An 8457-nucleotide genomic window follows, 5' to 3' on the forward strand; every position below is an offset into this window, starting at 1 on the left:
CGATACGCCGGTTATTTTTTGTTCGTCGATATAATATTTGCAAAAGTATGATAAATAATAATTTATAACACAATAACTAATAAGCATATAATGTGAAGCGATGGCACGGGCAAAATGAAACAAGATGATTTTGGAAATTTCGATTATTGTACGACATTTTGTAGAGAACAATGTTCTATGTCTATGCTTATAATTAGTAGTTAGAACCACCAAAATATAAAATGTAAAGTATACAGTAATGGGTAATGACTTTTCTACAAGCACAATGTGAATGAAAATATAAACGATTCCTTTAACCAGCAGCTTAAACGTTTTAAGCTTTCATTGATATTATCATATCATTCCTTTCAATTTTAATAACAATACATACTTAAATATAAATTAACCAACGGATTTACCTTATTAGATTTAAAAATAAAAAACAAAAATAACCACCCATTTCCATTGTAAATTTAAAATTTTAAGTTAACCAAAGCTAACATGACGTATCCTATCACTTAACATTTATCACAAGAATGAGCTCACTTAGAAATGAATTAAACGCGTTCATTATTCACTATCTTTATTATTACTTATTATTTAGCCATTATTGTTTTATAATTAAAAATTAATACATATATGCTGTATTCAGTATTGGCGTATTGCATTACTACTGCAGTGAGAGACGGAAATAATCTTATAATGCAATATAATTTCATATAATCAAATGCAATACAAAGATTAAGAAATTAAAAAAAATATGTTAATACTTTCTAAAATTGTATATTTTTATTAATTATATTAAATGAACCCCTATAATTACTAAAAAAAAATTAAGTTTAAGTTACTAAATGAATATTTCAATTTAAAATCGATGTCTGTTGTAGTTTATTTTTTTGTAATTATTACCAGTAAACCTTATGTTTTTGTTAATTTAAACTTTTAAGTAATATTAACTAATAGTTACTCGTAATAATGTATTGGAATCTATTGTATATTTAATTGATTTGGTAAAAACTAAGAAAACATTTTTTTAGAAGATATCTTACCGTAGTAGCTGTTTCGAAACAGTTGAATAATTTATGGCTAACGCACTGTCTATAATATACTAGTTACATTAATACTCGTTAGTAGTTAGTATTCGATATTAGTCTAAGCGTTTGATAATAAATAATAAAAAAAATAATTTTATTAAAAATATTTCTCACTAAAGTAAGTATTTAAAACGTTTTAAATATAATCAAATTTAACAATAATGGTTTTATCTTTATATTAGTTATTTCTTATTAGCGACTGATATAAATATAATTGCCTATAATTAATTGATAGCGGTATTACTTTAATATATTTATAATAACTAATATATTATCCAGTAAACCATTTTAAACGTTGAAACCTTTTCGACTTGTTAGTTTTATTATTTAAGCTTTAAATGATTCCATATAATTGGCAGCTATAATCACCATAAAAATTTAATTCTACAAACATCACAATAAACTGTACAAAATACATAATAAATTATAAAATAAAATCGTTCAAAAGAAAATTAAAAACTATTAAAAATGAAACTGTAATCTTTGCATATTTTTAAATTTAGAGTTAATTATGAAAATAAAAATAAAAAACGTATACCTATAATATTATATAATATATAAAATTATAGATATGGCTAAGGATGCTGATGTAGTTTTGCGTCGGTCATAGTGTGTGTATCCATTAAAATATTTAAGAAAAACATTGTGTAATACAGCACGCAAGAAAATCATTAATCATTATTAATTTTAAATTTTTTTGTATCTCTTGGATACTATCTACATATTATAATATATTAATATAGTTTCACTAGTAGCAGAATGATTAGTGAGTCAATGAGAGCCGACTGCCGAGTGGTAATTATTATTGGCGACCAATGGCCTTTTTGCTAATATTAAACATAGTGTCCGAGTTTAGTATATAGTATATCGATTGTTAGTACAAATATTTATTATTTTGTGTTTTCAGAAGACCCAATTATAACTGCAGTTTTAGTAAATTTCTGACGGAGATAGGTGTTCAAGTATAACCAATTTATCATAAAACACAATTCACGGTTTAACTTTAAAAGGTAAAATTATTTTCATTAAAAATAAAAATATATAATTATTTTTTTAAACGAATATACAACACGTGTGTTATACGTTTTATACTCATATTAACAATATTTAATATATGTCTTATATTATAGTCTAAACCTTAATATAGCAATATAACCATTATTATTATTTTTAAAGCTTAATTTTTATTTAGTCTCTATTCTCCTTAATTTGTAATATATTTAATGTTATATAATCAAAATTATTCCGCCACGCCGTAATGTACCGAATTGTGAGCCCTGGTTCTGACGAGTTTCATCACCCTCATGATGCGTTTTTGATGCCTAACCTATTTGAAAAACGAGCCAGCTAATACGGATAATTTTTAGGAAGATATATGTTTTTTTCTATTTTTTATTTCCGTACTCAAAAATATGGTGAAAAATTGTATGCCTCGTGCATAAATAAATATATACATAATATATTTATATATATAATGTATATAGTTAATACTTAAAATTACACATCTTATTTTTGGCCTTATGCTTAAATATAAATTTAAATTTATGTATGAAATGTTTTTCGTTTGTAAGAATAAGTGAACATTTTGAAAACGTATGGGCCTTATACCTTGTTAGCCTTATTTAACGATTGGGCTTATTTAAAAAAAAATTATTCATTATATAATAATTCGAATAAAGTTTTTACGGGAAAAATATTTGTATTCACTCATTCAAGCTGCACACTAGACTGTTTTGTAGCCAAGGATGTTTTTTGTCCCACTAAAAATAATTTACCACTAAAATTTTCTTTTATTTAAACTCTTTGTAAAACCATGTCTTTAATAGATGATCTAATAGCGTATAGTAAATAAAAATAGTTTTTAAAAATATTTAAATTTATTAACTAATATAGTATTATAATATAGGATAATTTAACACAGGTAATGTGGGTGAATATAGCTCCTTTAACCCCCTCCTCTGACTATGCCTTTAATACAAAATGACTACCTATAGCAGCGGTTCCCAAACTTTTTTTTCCGTGGTGCCCTTTTAGGGGCACCAAGTTAGCCACGGTGCCCTGCTGTATATAACATGAAAAATAGAACAAAAAAAGTACTCATTGAGAACCAATGAAACGTAGACCGTGGTGCCCCTAGAAAGTGCTCGCGGTGCACAGTTTGGGAACCGCTGACCTATAGAGATTAGAGGAATATTATAATCGGTATAAATAAAAGTGATTTAAAAATTAATGTTTAACCCCTCCGGATCTAAACAGAATACATTTTTATGATTTTCGTATATAATAGTAATTTTGTACGAGTGAAAATCAGACGATTTAATTTATTAGGTATTAATTCATATTTACTAAACTTATGTAGGAAAAATCTTCAAACTTTTCATTTGGAATTCCTAAATTGGTCTCTCTAATTTCTATTGTGGTAATTCAGGGTCTACATCTTCTTTTTTCTTCTTAATTTTATTAATAATATAATAATTGTTTATTTGTATTAATAATTTTTAAGTAGGTACTATAAGTAGGTAGTCGGCAAATACTGCTTACCATAATAATTAGCTTGTGATTCATATTTTACATAAACGACGAAATGGAAATAGTTTCGGATCAGTTTTATAATTTTATTTCAATTTGAATTAATCATAGATTAATAATCGATAATTAGATATTATTTCAATAAATCCAATGACCTGTCGTCGTGATGTTGAAATGTGACGCCGTAATATTAGGTAGCAGTGAAGTCAAAAGTGCATATAGATGTATAGACGTACATAGCACGCTGTAACGACCATCACGGAGTCAGTGGACACTAATGTTTTATCGTCTTCTGGATTTTTTTTCCCATCAATAATTGATATTCTTGCATCATATGAAAGTATTTAGTATCGATTTATAAGTCACGACTCGCGGTTGATATGTATAAATGTAAGAGGATCGTTGTATCTTAATTTTACGTAGTAGCCATACTAGCTAGTAGATATTATTTCAAATTTTAAATTATCCATTTTATTTTTTATATTTGATTAAATAAAACGCTTATCCAATACGTCGGATACTTTTTAATATGAGTTAAGCTATTTTAATATTAATAGATAGAACATTGAAAATGTGTAAGTTAGATTTTTGTTTTTACTTCATTTAAAAAAAGTCCTATTACTGTAGGTAGTCATTGATGATTAATGATTATACATGATGATTTATATTGTATTATTTTTTTATGAATTTGTACTTAATCAATGCTGTAGTTAATTAGCGTTAATCGTTATATACACTATGGACTATGATAGTATGATGTGCTTAATAAATTATAGTACCTAACAAATATTTTCAAGTATCTAGGTATGTCTGCTAATTTATACATCATAGTTGAAGTTGAACTTTGAAATAATTTTAAGTAATAATATTAATAATAATTATTATTATTATTGTATTATAGATTGTAAATTAATAGTTTTTAATTATTGACGAATTATAAAATAAGATAGTAAATCTACGCTAAGGTATATAAATAACATAATATACACTGTACAGGTGGTGTACTCGTCCTAGCAATTATGTGATAGCAATAAATATTGGCAAATACTGTAAAAAAGTTGTTAGTATTTAAAGTCGATGGTAATTTAGGTACAAATAGTATGGTGTTCACACGGTCCACGGTCATATACATAGTTTTATACATAATGTATAAATATAATATATTATACTACATTATAGTGTTAATGTAGTTATAGGCCATAGGCGTAATATAGCGACGAGACATCATGGCATCGACGCATCGTTTACTATTACACAATAATGCGTGTGATTTTAATGTTCCTCTTCTCGATTTCATTTTTTTCGTACGCTCGATAGGTTATATTATCACGCTTTATACTACAATCTTCTAAACGTCGTCTCCGGTTGAATAACTATAATAGCAATATTACTTACGAATATAATATAAAATACCTATATGTATAAAGTGTATATTATAATATGCATACATAGGTATGTGTGTGTAACTTAATTTTTGTTTTTACGGTTTTTAATCCCACGACCTCCGTCATGACCCGTAAACGACGACGAAATTACTATTACATTGAAATATATGTATTTATATAATATAATGATATCATGGACGTGTGTGTTATAGTACTGTATGTGAGTATACAGACGTACCAGGTACCTTATTTCATATATTATAAGGCGATCTAATACTACGTACTATTTTCCTGGCCTAATTATAATTTCGTGTCTTATTCGACATTGTATTTAGGTAATAAGTACAATAAGTAACGTCAGTAGCAATAATAAAAATAAGTTACTAATGAATTAAATCGATTAAGTATCATATATTATACTATTTATACTACCTATATACAATCAGCAAAACGAGCGCAACAATGTTAATGATCAGACGTATAATATTAATATTACTGTAAAAAGTCCGAGTATGAAGATCAGTTATTTGGTTACTCACTTTGGGTATTGTGCATTTGTGCTAAAAATAAAGGTATTGGAGATTATCGGTCCCGAGATAATGCATGATGCAGGTTTTTAGACCATTGTAACTATATACAAGATGGAGATGTGATTTTGTAGTGGGGCCCGTTGACCCTTATGCACTTATAAAATGTACCTAATTCCATTAAATCAATTAAATTAAAAATTTATACTTTTTAACCTAATTATTCTTATAATGAAAAAAAAAACAATACTTAAGCGCTTAGCTATCTACATATTGTAGATAGGTAATTTTTTTAAATATTATTATAAATATATATATATATATATATATATATGTAGAGTGAAATCAATAAATATTGTCTCTTATCATGATATTATTTTTCTAGATCAAATTTATTTATTGTTTATAGATTATGATTATATTTTTTTTAAGAAGAACACAGAAATCATCTTACACATATCATTTCCTAATTGAAGTCATAAATTGTATATAACGTTATTTTATTTTAATCTAGGTATGTTTAATTAAAAAAAGGGTAATAATTACGGTTGTTAATGTTAAAGATTATATATAAATATAATTAAATAATAAACGAATTTAATGTATTTGTTATTTCAGAAATAATATTTTTTAAATGTTCTAGGACAGGAGTCTCTTAACTTTTTTTACCCGAAGGTCACATAAAATAAAAAAAAGCTCTTAGCGGGCAAAAATGTATGAATACATATAATTTTCACATATAATTTATAAATTACAGTTGGTAAATTATGGTACAGCCGATACAGCTGGTAATTGCACGTGCGCGCGATAACGACTTTGGCAGGCCGGTGAAAACTTGTTCGCGGACCGTAGTTTGGAGACCCCTGTTCTAAGAACTAGCCATTAAAACATTTTTTTTTCTTTTAAATTTTAATAGTTATAAATATGTTAATTATATCTTGAAAGTCAGTTGGTGATACTTACTCAGATTTTATGGACAGGAGAGTAAGATAATACAACAGTTCAACCAATATTCGCCAATTGCAGATATCAAATACGTTTTTATCCTTTTTAGACACGAAATCGATATGTCCGCTAAACTCAGTAAGTTGCTAATTACTATAGGTACACTATACAGCAAAATATTCTTAAAGCAATGTTAACATTTGCAAGTGGTTCTGTCGTTCTGGATTCATTTAATAGTAGGTAATGATGTTATAAGCAAATTACAAAACAACAAAAAGTTTTATTCGAGTAGGTATCAATTTGATACTATTAAATATCAATAAAATTTGTTTAATAATAACGATGTGTAATAATAATAAAGTATCTAATATCTAAAGCGTTAACAATTTAACATCGACAAATTACAAAGACCCGCGCGTTTTTATATCGCGAAAAAAACATACCTAATTTTGCTAAAAATAATTAAATACTTATCTACCGAGAAGTGAGGACTGAGTGTCTGAGTCATTCATGATTTCACTGTTGACGACCATCACCTCTATGGCACACAACGAAATAATAATTCAAATCATCATGTAAGCTAATATTATATTTTATAACTTATAAGTTTCAAATTGTTGATATTCAACATTTTTTGAACTTTTCGTTTGTTTTGTTTATGGTTAAACCTGAAGCTATTGTGCTGTTATCGAGATTCGGGTACAGGTGTACAGCAGTGCTGTACCTAATAATTATAATAATTATATGTATATTGATTGTTGAAAATATCATAATCTCAACTAATATATTATAAGAAAGATGTAAAATAAGTAGCTCGGCAATACTATACTGTAATAGCACAGAACAGATCTATTGTGTGGTTAGTGGTAGTAGTACAATATTAATTGTAAATTAAATTAATTTTATATAAAATTAGTTTACAAAAGCGCTGACTAGTGACAAAACGTGTGCGTGAACGATGAAAATGATTAAGATTTGAATTTAAAATGACATACAATAGTAGATGGCGTTGCTAGTATTGTCCGTCGGATTACGGCCGTGGTTCGTATCATATTATTTTCTAAGAGAGTGATAAGCACTTGTCCGAAAAATACATTTTGTGCTATCATATTATCCTTATCATTTTTCGGACAACTGCACCCTAATCATAATTGAATATGGTAATTTTGATTCATTCGGTTGGCGCTTCTGTAGCACTGCTTTTCTGAATTATCATTTTATACTCTTATCATTTTTCGGACAAGTGCTTATCACTCGAAATGTGAATAATCACAGATATATACTAATACTAGATAGCCGTCTTCTTGTTATCAGTGAAACACGCCGCCATATGCAAAGAATACTCTCGGTAAACAAACGTTATCACTTAGTAATCAACAAAATAATATTATGATATTCTGTTCAGTCGTTCAGTATTCTAGTTGAATAATAAATTACTTATTGTTGGTAAATAGTAGTGCCTACCTACTTATATTTGTATTACCTACTGTTTAATAATTGTTATTTTTGTTAATAATATAAGTAATTATAATAAGGTAGTACCTGTAATTTATATCCTAGTATTTTTGACAATGTTTCCTTATTTCATATTTCATAATTCATAAAACATTACAATTTAGTTATATCCCAAATTTACGTAGATTAGTATAAATACATACTGTATAGGTTAATTAACAGTTTTGTCTAATACTATAAAACAGAGAACTGAAAAAGTGAGAATTAATAAAATATAGGTAAGTACTAAGTAATACAATGATATAAATAAATGTCTATAATATAATAATATGTATTATACTGATAAAAGTCTAATATTGATAACGTTTGTTTACCGAGTTGTATTCTTTGCATATGGCGTCGGTTTCAATTATTTTGCGGCGGTGTATACAAAGACGGCTATCTAGTATTAGTATATATCTGTGTGAATAATATACTAAAATGGTCAATATTGATTGATATATATTTTTAAATAGTCAGCTGTTATTACATCTTGGACTTGAT

Source organism: Melanaphis sacchari, unplaced genomic scaffold (assembly GCF_002803265.2).
Source record: "Melanaphis sacchari strain LSU unplaced genomic scaffold, SCAv2.0 Contig4_pilon_pilon, whole genome shotgun sequence".
NCBI lineage: Eukaryota > Metazoa > Arthropoda > Insecta > Hemiptera > Aphididae > Melanaphis > Melanaphis sacchari.